Source organism: Patella vulgata, chromosome 3, assembly GCF_932274485.2.
Source record: "Patella vulgata chromosome 3, xgPatVulg1.2, whole genome shotgun sequence".
Taxonomy (NCBI): domain Eukaryota; kingdom Metazoa; phylum Mollusca; class Gastropoda; family Patellidae; genus Patella; species Patella vulgata.
In genome coordinates, this window is record NC_065881.2 from 2,971,857 (window position 1) to 2,991,900 (window position 20,044).

The following is a 20,044-nucleotide window of genomic DNA, read 5'->3' on the forward strand; positions in this document are numbered from 1 at the left end:
TACGAGTTTGCTCCAACTGGGCTAATGAAGACGGACATACGCCGCTACGCCCTCCTCTTATATCGAATTCCAACTGTCAAATGTACGTCAAAGTGTTCACCGGAAAATCACAGAGAACTTTCGAAATCAACAACGGGATTGGACCACTTGCCCCTAGTCAACGAATAACTTAGCCACGGCCACGGCGGCTCCCATTTTTTAAAGTATCAAATATATCAAGTATCATCAAGTCTATAATACCCGCCCTTGTCTTCTGCCCCGATTGGGTTAACAAAGACGGACATACGCCACACACAAGGCGCTATGAGGGGAAATTTAACCAGTCAACGACGCTACGGCCTACTTTTATGTCAAGGGTTCTGCACGGGACCTCAGTTTTCTGTACCATCCGAATGACTACACCTTTTTTCTTGCCAGGTCTGAAGGCCTACACCAGTGCCAACCCAGGATGAGTCAATAGGGGGACGATTAGGTTAACGTCCGCTTTAATTGAATCAAGTGGTGTGGGTTCGATCCCGGCTGATTACTGGCCACCGTCGTGCTAAAGACCTGTACACGTGCAGGCTAATTAATTGATGGATTAGAGAAATATCATATGTCGACGGTGTTAAAAAAAACTCAACTAGAACGCCCAGGGTCACATCCCACTTGTCCGGGATCCCTGTCGGCGAGAGGCGTGGGGGGTCGATGAATGTTAGAAGGGCAGAATCTGAAATGCCCGAAAACATTTCGGTTTACAGAAAGTAGTTCCGGTCGTCTGCGAGCGGCGAAGGAGGCCATTCCCGCAAATGCGTTTTCTTGCTGTTCCAGCCCATGAATGCAGCAACTTCAAAGTGATCTAATGTACCCTTACTTAGGCAGATGACTCGAATACCAACCAATCATTCAGAGTCCACGGAGACGGGAAAGTCGGGAGAAAATTTTGAAACTTTAACTGCCGCAAACCCGTTTTCCTGGCTGGTACACCTATGAGAGAGAGAGAGAGAGAGGGAGATTTCGGGACTAACATGGTTTAATTTTATGTAAAGGATTCGCTTAAGGATCTTTAGAAGTGGGAGGAAACCGCAAAACCCGGGGAAAACTTATGAGGTTGGACACTACGTCTTGTCACGTACAAGCGGGGAATCAAAACCATGCCATTTGACTCAATGACAGACCTTATGATCTAACGCGCTCGCGTTAACCATTCGGTCACGCAACCCCAAGCAATATTTGGAGAATTAATCTCTCAACTAAATATCCGCTTCAACCACAAGGATATTAAAGATACATTGTCACAAATGTATTTATCAGGTGGTTATTTCCAGTAACAGTATGACATGATATATGAAAAGTTTAGACGCCCAATCTTACTAGGAAACTACTCGATTACCGTATCATCTCAATGGAAGCGGACGTAAATTAACCTTGATATTATATCAAGTATTATAATATCAAGGGAGTCGTGGTGGCTCAGTGAGTAACGTCTATCATAGAGTCAATTGGCGTGGATTCGGTTCACGCATGTACGTGACTAATACCCCGTTCAGACGCTTATTTTTAAACCAGTTCAAAATCGCCGGGGTTTTTAAGACAGCGTCGTGTTGCGTTCACACGTACTATAAGTCAAACCTGTTTAACTATTCTGACCTCTTCGGTCGGAGGTTAGAGTTAACTATGCATGCGTACATACCATTTCCTGGTAGAATATGTAAACATCCTGTGAAAAAAAAATCCGCGAAATTTGTTTCTCTTACTCTCGGATAGTTTATACACATTTCCTAGAAATGAATACTAATGCTTTGAGACATAGAATTAAACAGTTTAGACAACGACAGAGTCAACAAAGGTACTTCTTTCTGATGCTAATGAGTGTCACTTCTGTGATATTCATGCCAACCAACAGGAGAATATGGTCACAGTGACAATTGGTGGAATCACGCATACAGGTTTGGTTTGATATATTCATATATATTGTTTTAAAATTTATAATCATTATAATGTAGTCAAATATGTACACAGACAAGGTGTATAAAACAAATATTAACCAAGGGGTCATCAATTAAATATTTATAGAAAATATAACGTCCCCCCCCCCCAAAAAAAAAAAAACAACCTAAAAAAACAAAACAATCTTCACACAAATAGGCCTGTGCTATTATATGTGCCATATAGACAATTTTTAATTTCGAATAATAATAGTTGCATGCTTAAAAGAGCTAAATTGTTAATATTTGGGATCTAGAAATTGACACAAATGGGTCGCAACACATAATTTCTAATTAGTTATATTCGTCGAAATACTCTAGATGTCTAAATCGAATGGCAATGTCTAGCAACTGGTTATTCCAGTCTACACTGATAGTATTTATTGTGCATGCTCTCCAGATAAGAATATGACTTGTGGGAATATATGTCTAGCCTCGTTCTTCTAGTCCCTTGTTACAAATGACACTGAAATGCATTACACAATTCGTGTACCAATGGTTAAATGTTTGTTTTGTCTCAAATATTGGATATCAGAAACCCATCTTTTCCCCGTTAAGATCACAAGATCAATGTTGATTGAAATTGACAAATACTTTGTGTTTTCAATGTCGCAGATTTTGGATGATATTGACTACTTTAAGTTTAATTATTTACCTAATCTAATTCCTTTACATTTTATTTTCAGCTTTTATGATGATATACAGTATTTGGAAAACTTCAGAATGTCAAAATGTACATTTGAATATCTGTGTAGAATTTTGAGACCATTTCTTGAGAAACAAGTAACAAGTATGAGGGAACCAATATCTGTTGAGCGACAGGTAGGCTATTTTGCATTTTATGATCGCTGTATTGGTTGAGATATTCACTTCTGCTTGGAGAATATAAGAACATGCAACACATACTATTATTTTCTATGTTGGCCGCCTATTGATTTGGATTGGAAGTAGATATTTGTTTGTACATGTAGATGGCCTTAGTAAAAAACAAATCTAGTTTTGTCAATTTAATACTAGACTGAATAATAGATTTTATCACTGAACTAAAATGATTGGAAATATTGAGAACAATCTTCTACCCCTCCCATTTAAAGTATGGTAACCCTTTTTTTTTAGGTTGGCATAAGTTTATGGGTTTTAGGGACCAATGCTGAGTACAGAACTGTTGCTGCATTATTTGGGGTTGGCCGGTCAACCGTGTCTTCAATTATACACATATTTTGTGAGTCCCTGATTTCGATCAAGGACAAATTCATTAAATTTCCATCAGGTGAAGAACTGAATAGAGTTGTAAATGGGTATCGGTCGAAATGGGGATTTCCTAATGCAGGTGGAGCAATAGATGGCAGTCATATTCCTATATTAGGACCGAGCATGAACCATGCTGACTTCCATAACAGAAAAGGGTGGTATTCCATCATTGTTCAAGCAGTTGTGAATGATCGTTATGAATTCACAGACCTAAATATCGGGTGGCCAGGAAGTGTTCATGATGCACGAGTCTATGCAAACTCCAAAATATATGCAAAAGGGCTGTCTGGGACATTATTTGCCGGCAAGATGATTGATGTCAATAATGTGCGCCTGCCTATCGTCTTGTTAGGTGATCCGGCTTATCCATTATCCAACTTTCTAATGGAACCATACACAGACAATGGTCACCTGACCCAAAAACAAAAGACATTTAATTATAAGCTAAGTAGTTCACGCATGACGGTAGAAAATTCCTTTGGTCGCCTAAAAGGTCGCTGGCGCTGCTTATTAAAGCGATTGGATATGAATGTTGACAAGGTCCCCAATATTATTATGACCTGTTGCATACTTCATAACATATGCGAACAAGCAAAAGACCCATTTAGGGTTGAATGGCTAGAGGATGTAGCAAAGGGAGAAAACTAAATGCCTCAGCCAAATCAAAGTAACGAAGAGGCAATCAATGCAGACTGCACTAACATTAGAAATATCCTGGCTGAATACTTCCAGGAATAATTTAACCTTACAAAACAAATAATTAAGAAAGTAATAATTGGCCATACTGTTACATACACTCACTACAAAGAATTTCTATGTGTATATGCCATCTTTTGTTTACTTTTATTGTTTCATTTTGTGTGTTTGCAGAAAACTAAAAAATGGTCAAACTAAATTGGTTTATTTTCATAATAAAAATCATACAACAGAAAAATAACTGATAATCTTATAACACAGTGGGTCTATTATAACTATATATGTGATCAGCTCTGGCCAAATGGTTGCTATGGAGTTCAATTTGTTTCCAAAATTTTCAATATCTTCTTTCTTAAAAGTAATATTATGGTACATTCAAATTTAAATATTCCAAGCATATTTCTAAGTCACATACTAATTTAAAGGTATTTGGATACAGAATTTAAATTGACACCTTTTGGCATCTTGATTTTTGATCCATGCATCTCATTAAGCCAGAGTTGGATTATATAATAAGAGGTCCAATTGTCATCTTTGTTGTCCATCATTGAAGAAGTGTATGTAATTAAAAATATACAGTGGACTCTTTCACTTTCAACATTGTACAGGACCGATACAATGCTGGATTATACACCATGACGGAATACTTAATTGTCTCAAAACCGCAAGTATTATTGTACCTCGAATACCAAAGTATTATTTTAATGCACCTTTGAATACCCAGAACTTAAAAATATGATAAACCTTTCTGTACATTTGAAACTTTATTATATAAAATTATTATGTTTTTACTTTGGGTGCGTACAAAACACTTGTGCGTCGTTATGAACAAAATATTATAATGATAGTGATTCTTCATCTCAGCAATTTATATTTAATGTTGCTGTATTTGACGTGAAAAAATCAAATGAAATACCAAGCACTCTCTTACAAGAAATTATAAAATTATCAAGGTTTTATTAACAAAGACTGACACATACTTTAAGCTCACCGATAATTGATTGCTTGTCGGTTAACACCCACTGATTGAAGGCAGGATTATCCAATGTTAATTCAACAGAAATCGTTTAACGGGGGTCCCCAGATTGGTCTAATAATTCGGAATATTCCGAGTCCACTGTACAAGCCTACACTATAAAGTTATTGATCAATTTTTAATTTATGTCTTTCAATTAATGTATTAAATAAAAGAGAATTTACCATTTTTGAAAACATAACAGACTGTTTTGTTCTTTTTAGGGGCTTATCAATTGACTTACAAAGAAGAAAACACCCACCTCATACCGTTTCGCATTATTTGATAACGATAAGAAGCCAAGTCAAAACTTTGCTTTAGATATAAACAAGGATTGTCCTGTGTATTCCCAGTTCAATTGCTAAATGCCATTGAAACAATTAATCTCATACTGGTAATTTAAATTCATAAAAACTGAAATCACATAAAACGTGTTACAACTACAGTTAACTTTCACAACCAAGTACATATATCAGCTTCATGACACATTTGATAATGATATGGATATTAATAATTAAAACATGGAAATAAATTTATTAAAACTTGAGCCATGGTAAAATGGAATGACAAATAAAATTCATGTATTTGTAGAAACAAAAATAAACTGTTATCAATGACAATAATTGCGCTACATGTCAGATATTTTGGCACAAAATGGTATATCTTGAAAATAATATGATTCAGCTTCATGATACATTAAGTTAAATGATATGGATATTAATAATTAAAACATGGAAATTAATTTATTAAAACTCTAGCCTTGGCACAATGGAATGATAAATAAAACTATGTATTTCTACAAACAAAAATTAACTGTTATCAATGAAAATAAATGCTCTACATAGCAGAACTTTTGGCACAAAATGATAGGTCTTGAAAATAATATGGTTTTATAAATTTGTATATGTGTGTCCATTAGCTCCTTGTAAAAATTGTGGCTGCGGAACATGTCCATTTTGTTGTTGAGAAAATTGATGCTGCTGAAATCCCTGATTGGCAAACAAACTCCATAATCTTAATTCATGTTGCCTATCTCTTTCCCTATCCTCGCGTCGTTGTTCCTCAGCTCTAAGTCGATCCTCCCGTCTCTGATCTTCTCTAAGTCTCTATGAATCTGCCTCCATTCTCATTCTTTTTTCTTCGAATTCAAAATATGATCTTTCTTGTTCTCTTTGATAATTTATAAAGCTGGTTGTTGTCTCATTCAGAACACGTTGAATTATATCCTCTCTGTTTCTTTTTTTCTTTTCTGGTCCTGTAAGTAAATAAAATAACTCTTTAATGTTTAAATAAATGAACAATGATTGACAATTCGGGCCTCGAAATATCCCTTCAGTAACTAACCTGTCACTCTTAATTATCCAAAAACAACCACAATATTTACCATGGTGCCGTTACACATGTACTTCTGTGTAGATACTTCAAAATGCTATAGATGAAAACTTGTGTGGATGGTGTGTTAAAGTTCTTATACAATAATTGGGCGTGGTTCTGTCCCTGGAGGTCAGGCATGTACCAAAAATAACCATATTGTAAAGGAATAATTAAATAAATGTGACATCATAATGAGTAGGCCTATTGTGGTCTGGAGTCAATTTCCTGAACATTAGTAAATTTAGTCCACCTACTTACTACCTGTCAGACCTTTCAGAGAACATTTCAAGTCCTGCATTTCATTTCCATATAGGTATACACCTTATTAAGTCACTCTTCTGTTTTGTTTTACCTATTCATGGCTACACTATTTTGAATCCGATCTTATTATGTATTAAAATCATAAACTAGTAAAGAAAAGAAAACAAAATTTTGTACTATTAAAAAACATGAAACGAAATATGATTTATAAAGAGCCATTAATACCTTCAATGTGCCTAAATATTTCATGTAGCATATAGTCGATCATGACTCGTACTGGCTTTATATAACTTTTGGGAAATATTCCCCCTTATTCTTAGTTTGTTTTTTAAACTCCTACATTAAAATGTGGTCATATATTCAATTGTGTCACCCCGTCCGTCCGCCCATTCGTCGGTCCGGCGTCCACAATTGCTTATGGACGCTCTAGAGGCCAAAGTAAATATCCGATTGACATTAAATTTATACACATTGTTTAAGGTCATGAGACAAAGAAGCCTATTGATTTTCAGCAATTTCTGATAATTATTGCCAGAGTTATGGCCCTTTATCACTTCAAAATATCTTGTAGATGCTCTAGAAGCTAAAGATGATATCGGATTGACTTCAAATTTACGCGCATTATTTGAGGTCATGAGACGAAGAATCCTATTGATTTTCAACATTTCTGATAATTACTGCCAAAGTTATGACCCTTGATCACTTTGAAAAATCTTGTGACTGTCTAGAGGCTAAAGTTATCATCGGATTGGCTTCAGTTTAAGGTCTTGAGATGAACAAGTATATTGATTTTCAATGAATTTTGATAACTTGAACAGCTAAATCCATGATATTAAATGTTTCGTATACTAAACGTTAGCATGGGGCAGAACTTCATTCAAACCAAACAAAGTTTAATGATTTTCTAATAATTAATTGATGAGTTGTTACTCTTAATCGGATATTAGTGTATTATAATTGTTTCATTACTAAAAAAAGTAAAAATATGTGACTGCCCGGATGATTTAGCTGCTGTGGGCGTATCTTTCGTTGCCTGGTAACCTATCTTTTTCATTTTGAGTAAATCTGTTGTCTGCATCACTACAGTCCAGGAACTGTACAGGGGAGCTGGATGGCCGAACAGTTAACGTGTGCGTGTTGTATCATAAGGTCTGTCATTGAGTCAACTGGCGTGGTTTCGAGTCCCCAGTTGTACGTGACAAGGAGTAGGGTCGCTCGCCAACCTCGTGGGTTTTCTCCGGGTCCTCAGATTTCCTCCCACTACTAAAGACCCCTACGCGCAAGCGAATTATTGACATAAAATTAAACCATATATGTTTGTCCCGAAATTACCTAGTTTGTTTCGAGTGGATGTTAAACCTCATTTCTCTCTCTCTCTGTCTCTCTCTCATTTATATTATGAGATAAAAAAGTTCATTGTTGGTGGCACAGAGATAAACCGTTCTAATGATTACCATGGGAACTGCCAGATCCAAGTTATAAACCATAAAACTACACTGTTTTTTAATTTTAAATGTAAATATGTTTAGATGATTTATATAGAGGGGGTGGGTGGAGCTGCAATTTTAAGGCCCTTCTGACTTGGGGAAAGCCCCACATTAATGGTTAGATTTTCGAAAAATACATTTTCCATGCATGGAACAATATTTCTGGTAAGTTGCAGCCATTTAACTGATGACCATATAAAAAGTCCCATTTTTAGGGCGTGGCCAGGTGGGCTTTAGGACCATCTGACTTGAGGAAAGCCCCAACATTTTTGGTTAGATTTTTGAAAAATATGTTTTCCAAGTATGGATCTTTGTTTCCGGTAAGTTTCAGCCATGTAACTTATGACCATATAAAAAGCCCCATTTTTAGGGTGTGGTCGGACATACTTTAGAGCGATCTGACTTGGGGAAAGCCCCCAAATTTTTGGTTAGATTTTTGAAAATTGTATTTACCAAGTGTGGATCTTTGTTTCTGGTAAGTTTCAGCCATGTAACTGATGACCATATTATTAGCCCCACGAGGCGATATTGGGTGTGGTCTGACTTGGGGAAAGCCCTGGAAATTTTGGTTAGATTTGTGAAATATTTACTCCGACTATGGATACCATTGTCCCTACAAAGTTTCAGCCATGTAACTTATGACTTAATTTTAGGCCCCCTGGGGCCTACTTTAAGGTGCTGCTGCGGCTATACGCCCCAGCAGTGCCCGATCTGACCAACTGATTTTTACTTGTACGGACACCTGCTACGAATTTGGGTGTTCAAACCTTTTGTAACTGATGACCATATTATTTTGTCATTAGCTCCTGGACTATAAGGCACCTGTCACTGATAATATCAGGCACCGATTCAGGCTTTGTCAGACACTAAACCTCTGATGCCTGTCATTTTGTCTGGCACTGATTTGTCTTTTTTATTGATATTATTAATACATGTCCGGCGCTAAGTTGAAAATGTCAGGTACATGTACTCTTTCATTAGTGCCTGACATTTTGTCAGGTACATGTAAAACCGTTATTTCCAGGCAGGCCTGTGTACATTTGTTGTAAATTGTGATTTCTGTGTCTTGTGTGTGGTGCAGTAGCAGATATTGGACAAGACCAGTCGATTTACACTGGCCGAGAAAGTTCACATGGATTTTCCACAGGGTTCCCCCTAGTCACTGGTGCAGAATGGGGACGGGGAGCCTATAAAAGAACACTTGTCAGTTTGATTCTAAATCAGAGTAGGCCGCTGTCCGGACATAATTTCCTGCATAGCACACCGTATGACATATGCCCATTTTAATTAGCCCAGTCGGAACAGAACAGTAGGACATTAATCTTGATTTCGTTTCAAACATTTAGAAATATTTTTTTCTCTATTTCAGATAAAACAAATTGAACAAGTTTGATCAGGAAAAACAATGAAATGAAATTGGGTTTAATGTGCTATTGTTTTGCTCCTTAACTGAGCTAATGAAGACGGGCATACGTCATACAGTGTGCTATGTGGGAAATTGTGCCCGGACAGCGGCGCTACGGCCTACTCTTAAATCGAATTCCAACTGCCAGGGGATCTTTTACGTGCACGCCAATTTGTACACGGGACCTCGGTTTTTCGTCCCCTCCGATCCATACAGTGTGCTATGAGGGGCCTACTCTTTCGAATTCCAATTGTCATGGAATCTTTTACATGCCCGACAACGTGAACACGGGGCCTAGGTGTTTTCCTCCCATCCGAAAGACTAGACACTGTTCCTTGTCAGGTCACCTGTCCTGGACCACTGACAACGGATGGGGGGCACATCAGACACTTTATGAAAATGCACTAAAATTCCACCCGAGAAGGCATGTGTTGATCTAAGGGCTATAACAGTCCGTTCAGGAGGACTATACTACACACAATTACAACCAATAAGACAAACCTGTTGACAAGGACTATAACAGTCCGTTCAGGAGGACTATACTACACACAATTACAACCAATAAGACAAACCTGTTGACAAGGACTATAACAGTCCATCCAGGAATACAACACTACACACAATTACAACCGATAAGACAAACCTGTTGACAAGGACTATAACAGTACGTTCAGGAGGACTATACTACACACAATTACAACCAATAAGACAAACCTGTTGACAAGGGCTATAACAGTCCATCCAGGAGGACCACACTACACACAATTACAACCAATAAGACAAACCTGTTGACAAGGACTATAACAGTCCGTCCAGGAGGACTATACTACACACAATTACAACCAATAAGACAAACCTGTTGACAAGGACTATAACAGTCTGTCCAGGAGGACTACACTACACACAATTACAACCCATAAGACAAACCTGTTGACAAGGGCTATAACAGTCCGTTAAGGAGGACTGTACTACACACAATTACAACCAATAAGACAAACCTGTTGACAAGGACTATAACAGTCCGTTCAGGAGGTAAATACTACACACAATTACAACCGATAAGACAAACCTGTTGACAAGACAAAAACACACAGACATTGGAAGAAATAAACAACAAAATGAATACAAGAAAGACGTAATAGAAATAATGCCACCCAATGAGGATATGATAATATTGTTGTCCATCCCGCTGGTATTAAATTGAATACAAGAAAGACGGTATAGAAATAATACCACCCAAACCCCCCCATGACATTTGGGAGAATAATCTCTCAACTAAACGTCCACTTCCACGGTGAGGATATGATAATATTGTTGTCCATCCCGCTGGTATTAACTTTGATCTGTCTTGATAGAACCACAAAAATGATTGGAATGTAATTTAGCGCTTTGTCAACACAACACAATAATTTTTCTGTTGGCAACGTTGTTATACTAATGAGAAGAATTTTGCCCGGACCCATTGACTACCACGACCATCAATATTTTATTATCAGAATACTTAGGCAATGTTTATGGTATCATCGCAATGGAGGCGGACGTAAATGAACCTAGTTATTGTGTCAAGTATTATATTATCAAGAAAGCTGTAGTAACTAGGAGATCGAGGCTTTGATCAGTGACTATGACACTCGTTCACCAGGAGATCGAGGCTTTGATCAGTGACTATGACACTCGTTCACCAGGAGATCGAGGCTTTGATCAGTGACTATGACGTCACACTCGTTCGCTAACCAGGAGGTCTTGGGTTTCCTCCCGGTGTTGTTTGAGAAATTTACTCGGGAACCAATCCGGAACATCCCGATGAACTTTGGCCGCTGGGATATACCGCCATGTGGACTCAGTCATGTGTATTTATATCTGTGGGTATGGTTTATTACCTAATTGATAATTACTACATTGTTGACGATACCACCGTCGAGTCACCAGACAATGATAGATACGGTACATTATAATATTGATATTATTAAATATTTTCATAGAATGCTTCAATAAAACCTATATTACATTAACAAGTATTATAAAAATAACCAAACAACATTTAGAGAAAGATTCATCCCTATTTTTTAAATATAATTATAATGGGGAAACTGAACACGACTTTTCCTAACCAGCCCAAAACTCGACTTGAATTTATCCATTAAAATAAAAGTGAGAAAAGTGATTTGATGAATGATAGGTCTCTTTGTTTAAGAAATAACCTTTAGGTATGAAAGTTGATTTTATATTTGTTTATTAGAATACACATTGAACAAGCTCAATCCTATAAATATATCTAAAAATAAGTAATTCACATACCCTATTCCTCTCTCTCTCTCTCTCTCTCTCTCTCTCTCTCTCTCTCTCTCTTTCTCACTTTGATAACTATTCAATGATTATTCCCTCGAACACCTCTTCCGAAGAACTTCTAATTAAATATTATATTGTTAAATATTATATAACAAGGTCTAAAGCTTCAAACATCCCTATTTGATTTCTTTAAGGTTGAAAAATTTATTGTTGAGAATGCTCGAATATTCTAGAACACCCCTAAATATTCCTTCTAACACCTTCTCCGAAGAGCTTCGAAATGAAATGAAATGAAAAGAAATGGTCCTACGGTTCTGCTCCGAACTCGACTAATGAAGACGGGCATGCGCCATACAGTGTGATATGAGGAAAATATTGCCCAGACAGCGGCACTACGGTCTTTTTTCATATAGAATTCCAACTGTCAAGGGATCTTTTACATGCACGCCAATGACTAGACAGCTGTGCTTGTCAGGCCCTCCGTCCTGCATCACTCTCAAGGGAGAACCACCCTGGACAATCTGGATGAACTTTCTCTACCAATGCAGGGATCGAAAACCGACCTCCAGGCTAGCGAGCCAGGGTCTTACCCACCTAGCCACCGTGATCCCCTTCGAAGAGCATCGAAGTCATTCATCTATTTCAATCAAATATAGAACAAATCTACTTTGTTTAAGAAATAACTTTAGATTTGAAATAAGCCTAAAGGGTAATTGTCATACTTAGAAATCACAATAAAAAAACTCAATCCTAAATATAACATCTAAAGTTACTAAATTAGATACCCTTAAAGATGATATAACTGACAACTTAAATCCTTTATGAAAATATCTCTCTAGAATAGCAGACGAATTGCCGTCTGCCAGCATTCGACCCATCTTTTAACCCCCAACATAAACACCAGTGATACAAGTCCCTATTATCCAGCTCTATCTAAACTATACAAATCATATTAGTCTTGCTCATCAAGTCATCTCAAAAAATTAACATTGAAATTGGTTATTGTAAATCTTTTCACAAGATATTCTCAGCCAACTCTGAATTATAACCAATTTTCTTGCTTACATTATCTTTATTTGCTATTGAAGTCACCAAATATAGTAACTTTTGAAACATTAAGAGCCATATTTTAAAATTTGAAGCATATTTTCAGATAGACACTATGTACTCGACAGCCAAAAACTTCTACACTCTAAAATCCCACTGCCAACCTGTTTATTAGAAAATATCTGCAAATTATTTATTTAATGCAATTCTTTTTCTCTGTATAATCTTCATTTAGACGTAAAGTCATCAAATATTGCAATAATTGAAACACTGAAATTTATAATTAGTATTTAAAACCAGGTTTTCTTATTGACACTAAAGGTTTTATTTGTAAATATTATATTTTACTTTTTAATCTTTTATATCTACTCAACTCTTATCCTATACATATTATAAATAATCACAAATACCTGTTTTTATTATTGTATATTATTGTATTATACTTTGCCTGTGTGTCTTATATAGTAACAGTGAATACTTTGCCTGTATATTATATATAGTAACAGCAATAAGTAAAAACTAAATTAAAGGTGTGGAAATTATAAAATACTGTAAATATTATAATGTATAATTGTATTCTGTGAATAAATACGAGAGAGAGAGAAAAGGGGTTTAATGTCCACTCGACATAAACTAGGTCATTTCGGGACTAACATATGGTTTTAATTTTATTTCAATAATTCGCTTGCGCGTAGGGGTCTTTAGCAGTGGGAGGAAACCGGAGGACCCAGAGAAAACCCACGAGGTTGGACAGGCAACCCTACTCCTTGTCACGTACAACAGGGGATTCGAAACCACGCCAGTTTACTCAATGACAGACTTTATGATACAGCACGGGCAGCTATCCATTCAGCCATCCACCCCCCCCCCCCCCAGTGAATAAATATATTACAATCTAAAATAAATATCATTAGTATATCATGTATTATATTGGAATACGTTGTCAACACAACTGATATCATTACAATATAATTAGACCTCTACTATTGATTAATCAATTGTTATGATACTTCTTTAGTCATAAATGACTATATTACTTGTCTTATGATAGTAATTGTTTTAATGTTGATTCATTTCACTTGAATAGAAGTTCGTTATACCCATTATAAATAAATACATCACTTGTACATTATAGCTCAGGTTAATATTTGTTACAATTCTGATTCATTCCAGGTGAGAGCCACGTTGGCTCAGTGAGTAAGACGTTAACTCGCTAACCTGTCAGTGATGTAGGACAACGTATAGTCCTTTGGATGGGATGAAAAACCAATTTGAGGTCCATTGTACATATTGGCGTGCAGGTAAAAGAACCCTTGAGAGTTGAAATTCGAAATAAGAGTAGGCCGTAGAGCCTCTGTCCGAACAAAATTTATCTCATAGCACACTGCATTAGCCCAGTCGGAGCTGGACAGTAGGACGTTAAAATCCATTTCATTTCATTTCACTTGAAATATACTGATTATAGACATTAATAATTCCCATCATATCTTGTAATACAGTAAACTTTGATGTTAATTATTCTCCACTATAAACCAATGATATGCTTGGTTTAGTATTAATTGGCCATCTATTATAGTTCATATAATATTAATAGTACATCATACTATGATATGCTTGGTTTAGTATTAATTGGTTATCTATTATAGTTCATATAATATTAATAGTACATCATACTATGATATGCTGTGTTTAGTATTAATTGGCCATCTATTATAGTTCATATAATATTAATAGTACATCATACTATGATATGCTTGGTTTAGTAGTAATTGGCCATCTATTATAGTTCATATAATATTAATAGTACATTATACTATGATATGCTTGGTTTAGTAGTAATTGGCCATCTATAATAGTTCATATAATATTAATAATATAGGATGTAGGTAATAGTTAACATGTACAGAAATTATTCACCTTAATAAGAGAGAGAGAAAGAGAGAGAGAGTTTCGTTTTTAAAATATTTTTCAATTTTATGTAAATGATTCGCTTATGCGTATGGGTCTTTAGAAGTGGGAGCAAAATTAAGAGGATGGGCCCTACTTCTTGTCCCGTACAAGCGGGGAATCGAAACCACACCACTTGACTCATTGCAGACCTTATGATCCAACGCGCATGCGTTAACCTTTCGGTCACGCAACCTCCCGCAATATTTGGAAGATTAATCTCTCAAATAAATATCGGCTTCAACCATAAGGATATTAAAGATACATTGTCACAAATATATTTATCAGGTGGTTATTCCCAGTAACAGTATGACATGATATATATGTATTTATCAGGTGGTTATTTCCAGTAAAAGTATGACATGATATATATGAAAAGTTTAGACGCCCAATCTTACTAGAAAAATACCGGATTACGCGAAAAACAGGAACTGAGCAAAAATGTCAGGGTATCACTAACAGCCAACCCGACGGCTTATTGTATGCTAGTTTAACTGAGGGAGAGGTTGTTATTTCTTGATCGAACGGTTTGTTTTCGGTGAAGTATCTTTAAAATATTCTGGCTTATCTTGATATAACTGACGTTTTAGTCATATAACCACAAAATAAAATAGGAATGTAATTTAACATTTCGTTAACACAACACAATACTACCGGCTTTTTATTCTGTTATTAAGGGATGTTATGCTAATGAGAAGAATTTTGCCCTGACAGCGGCGTTTCATCGAATGTATTTTATGTGCACGCCAATGTATACACGTAGGAACCATCCGAAGGACTAGTCAGGCCAATAGACGTTATACCCCTGACAGGTGAAACTCAGGCTTGACAAACCTCAAGGTTCTTCTCGAGAATCGAACTTAATTCCCTGACATCAATATGTTATTATCAGAATACTTAGACATTGATTTATTGTCTACGGTATCAACTCAATGGAAGCCGACGTAAATTAACCTTGGTATTATGTCAAGTATTATATTATCAAGGGAGTCGCGATGGCTCAGTGAGTAACGTCTATCATAGAGTCAATTGGCGTGGACTCGGTTCCCCGCATGTATACGTGACACAGAATAGGGTGGCCTGTCCACCCTCGTGGGTTTTTTCCTGGTCTATCATATACATAGAGTCAATCTGCATGGAGTAGGTTCCCCGCATATACGTGTCAACGAATCTCGTGGGTTTTTCCGGGTCCTGAACTGCGGTTTCCCTCCACTTAACCCCATATCTATCTATCTTTCTCTCTAAATATAATCTAAACGTGACATGTTAATACTATTATAAAGATAGATCTAGGAGTAGCCCGTGTCACCAACACTAACAATATCCGTCGTCCTTTAATATAACATACATTCATAATACACCGCTAGATATGCATAGTGCTAGATATGCATTCATATATATAACATAAATATAGTCTCAATATATATCACACTATAAGTTGATCTACTTCCATACTACCTATGAATACTAACTCAATGCATGAAATTCAAACAAAAATCGAAATAATAGAACAAAATACAATACAAGGTTACGATATTCTAAAATATATAAATTAGCTGAGGTCAAAAACAGTGCTAAAAAGCAAATTAAACAATTAATCAATCAAAATAATACAGTATTTGATAATGAACAAGATATTCTAGACACAATTCACCAATATTACCAACAACTATATACTACCCAAAACATTGTCGAAAACCTAATAAACTCCTATATTGAAAACAGTAACATAAATACCCTAACTAACACGGAAAGAGATTCCCTGTCTCATTTCATATCTAAAGATGAAGATCTGAAGGCGTTACAAAGTTTCAGATCAAACCGTAGCCCAGGCATCGACGGTATTCCAGGAGATTTCTATATCAAATTCTTTGACACAATAGGAACCGACCTGACAGAAGTAATAAACAACATCTATCTACAGGGTGAATTATCTAACCCAATGAGAACCGGTATAATAATAATTAATTATAAGAATAAATTGTTTGTCTATAAGAATAGAGGCGACCACCGATTATTTAAGAACTATAGACCAATAAGCCTGTTATGTGTCGACTATAAAATCATCACAAAAATATTAAGTATATGAATGAACACAGTTATTAACAAATTGATCTCTAAAACACAAACGGGAGCCGGACCAAATAAAAGCACCTTCGATAACCTGTATTTAATTGATTCAATCCTAAATTATTTAGACACACATGAAACTAATGCCTATATCTTATCGTTTGATTAGGAAAAAAGCCTTTGACCGTATTGAACACAATTATATAAAAACCCTACTAAAACATATGAATTTTCCAAATGACATTGTAAATTGGGTTACAATACTGTTTAAAAATTTGAAAAGTAAAGTTCAAGTAAATGGATCCTTCTCTCAAAATATCAAAAATAATCGTTCGATCCGTCAAGGTTGTCCACGATTCTTTATTCCTTACGTATAAATGTTGGCTCCGTATATAGCTCTCAACTAAATTAAGATAAAACCGAAATCCACCATGTTGGTGTTCGTAAACCATCCCATGACTCATTTCCTGAAAATATAAACATAAACATTAAAACAGACACAATTAAATTACTGGGCTTTTGTTTTGAGATCAATAAAATGGAAAAAAATCTGGTTACCCTTCATCATGACGATTAAATTATTATTATTATTATTGTTCGATTTATATAGCGCTTCATTACACGTGAAGTGTTTCTAAGCGCATAAATCAACTAATAGTCACTGGTCTACTTACAACCTATCGATTAAAGAAAAAGTCTGTACTTGTACTGGTCACTCATTGATAGTAAGAACGTACAACCAAAAATAAACAAACACCTACCTCATATAAATTTTGAAAAAGTTTGGCATAATTTATATAAATGTCCAACACTATCTGAAATAGAAAAAGAATTTATGCACAAAATAATACACAATGCATTTCCCACAAAAGATATTCTCCACACTCGAAATATTTACGTAGATGACTATAAATGTCAATACTGCAAGAAAACTAATGAAACCTACAGTCACTTATTTCTACACTGCCCTAAATTACAGCACTTTAAATCCTTTGCTACTACACATATAAACAATATACATTCCACAAAATCCTTCCATATCATGTATCTCTACCTCTGGATCATATGGTCCAACAGAATGCATCCCTATATCAACAACATCTCCAACCATCTGATATACCAATTCTATACAAAAAGAAAAGAAAAGAAAATATAAATAAAATCACCAAGCTTCACCCTACTCTGCCTTACTAAATTCTCTGGTGTAAGGCAAATTATCGTTCTGTGTGAAGCTTCTAAATTAATTACTCTATTATGTGACTAAGCAGATCGTGCTATTTACTTTTAAGTTGCCATAACTTGGCATCTTAATCATCTTTCGTTTTCGTTAAATGGCACTTTCATACTGTGTCGTATAAACAAAATACCCAGGCACCCACCGAAATAATTGTATGTTCAAAAGAAAAAAAAGAAGCAGGTGCAGGTTCGAAGGCATGGCAAGAGGAATATCAGTTAAGTCGTCCACGAGCAAAGTCGTCCACACGAAAAATCTGGTGAAGTCGTCCACACTCGTTGGTGCAGTCGTCCACATAGGCGTACGGGGAAATTTTTGACTGGGGGGGGGGGGGGCGGGCGGTGGTGGTTGGTGCCCAAAAAATGTAGTTAGGTTCGTAGTATGTTACATAATAATAATAAATTCGCTGTTAAATTGGACACATTCAAGAACACAATATTTTTTTTATACAATTTTTACAAAGTACAATTGTGTGCCCAAATACGTTGGTTAAGTCGTCCACACGACATAGTTTACTTTCGGGACACATTCGCTTTATCATTTCGGAACATCTCCACGCTAGAGCGGGCCCGTTTATTAATAAACAACAAAGTAAATTGTACACTAAAATATATTAACAATCAAATATTTATTTTTTCAGTTACAACAAAAAAGCATTAACGAAGGATTTTTCAGGCGGGATATCCGTGTGGGGAAGAATCGCCATGGAATTGTTGCCACAGAGAATCATTGAATTTGTTATATTTATGAAATTGTTATGTATTGAAATTTTATTGTACACTATATATTGAATTTTATTGTAAATTTTGTTGTACACGTATCATCTGCGGGCACTGGATCATCTATTAACCTAAAAAATCAAATAATACAAAATACTAATTAACCAGGGACGAAATGGCTCGGATGGGACAAAAAACCGAAGTCTCGTGTATGTGGCGTGCACGTTGAAGATTCCTTGAGAGTAGGCCGCAGCGCCGCTGTCCGCTCTAAGTGTCCCTCATAGCACACTGTATGGCGTATGCCCGTTTTCGTTAGCACAGTGGGAGCAGAACAGTAGTTTGCTGTAGTTTACAAGTGATTCCAATCGCTTAAAGTGGCAGATCGAGACATTAACCTAATTCCGTTCTAAACAGGGAGCCAAAAGGTGCTAGCTTACTAAGTGAGTAAGACGTTGGCTTGTAAGTATGGAGGTCGCGGTTCATCTGGATTTTCCGATGTGGTTTACCTTTGTCAGTGGTGCAGGACGGAGGGCCTGCCAAGGACAGCTATCTAGTCGTTCGGATGGGACGAAAAACCGAGGTCTCGTGTATACATTGGCATGCACGTATGCCTTGGCAGTTGGAATTATTGGGTATTATTAATTGGGTGTTATTGGGTAATTCAATACGCCCGGTCGGGGCATATTAGAAAAAATGTTATAGGCCAAGGCATGTCATAGATTTAACATTAAAATCACCTGGGGAAAGAATTACTAATTACTAATTACTGACATCATAATTATGAACATGCTTAGAGTTATAGCCCTTGATTTCACATAAAACGTATCAAAGCTATATACAGGGCTGAGTTATTGCCCGAATTTCATGAAATTTGCTAAAATCCATATCAGCGTGAATTTGACCATCTTTCTTTTATTTAAATTTGGTTTTGGTGTTCAATAGGAGAATGTCTCAGTCACGAATACGGAAGGACTCCTCACTTTTTTTTCTATTTGCAATTTTTCTATATACACCCACGCGTAATATAGGCGTATAGAGTTGTCGGCTGTCGGTCAGCTGTTTCGTTACACAAATTTACAAACCTTGACAGGATGATCCATATCCATTTATCCTGCATTGTTGCAGTTTTATAGTAAAATAGATAGGGTGACTAATGTCGTCCAAGTTTATAAAACAATCAATTATTGTACCAGGTGAGAATATATAATAAAAATACATCACCTATTGATATATAATTATATATAAATAATCTTGTCTTGGAGAGCGGCGCGACAGTTTACTC

The 20,044-nt window shown here is 36.2% G+C and overlaps 1 long non-coding RNA gene across 2 annotated transcripts; it reads right to left on the reverse strand.

Annotated features, from left to right (window-relative positions):
- Positions 1–14,727: 14,727 nt before the first annotated feature.
- LOC130012229 (uncharacterized) lies at positions 14,728–18,364 on the reverse strand. 2 transcript variants are annotated; one of them, XR_008787615.1, is made up of 4 exons: positions 18,189–18,364; positions 17,864–17,934; positions 17,571–17,624; positions 14,728–17,276 (listed from the first exon to the last, which is right to left on the reverse strand). It is a non-coding gene; the product is annotated as an uncharacterized LOC130012229 (long non-coding RNA). The 2 variants fall into 2 exon arrangements; XR_008787614.1 differs by lacking the exon at positions 18,189–18,364 and having other exon boundaries at positions 17,864–18,171.
- Positions 18,365–20,044: the final 1,680 nt, after the last annotated feature.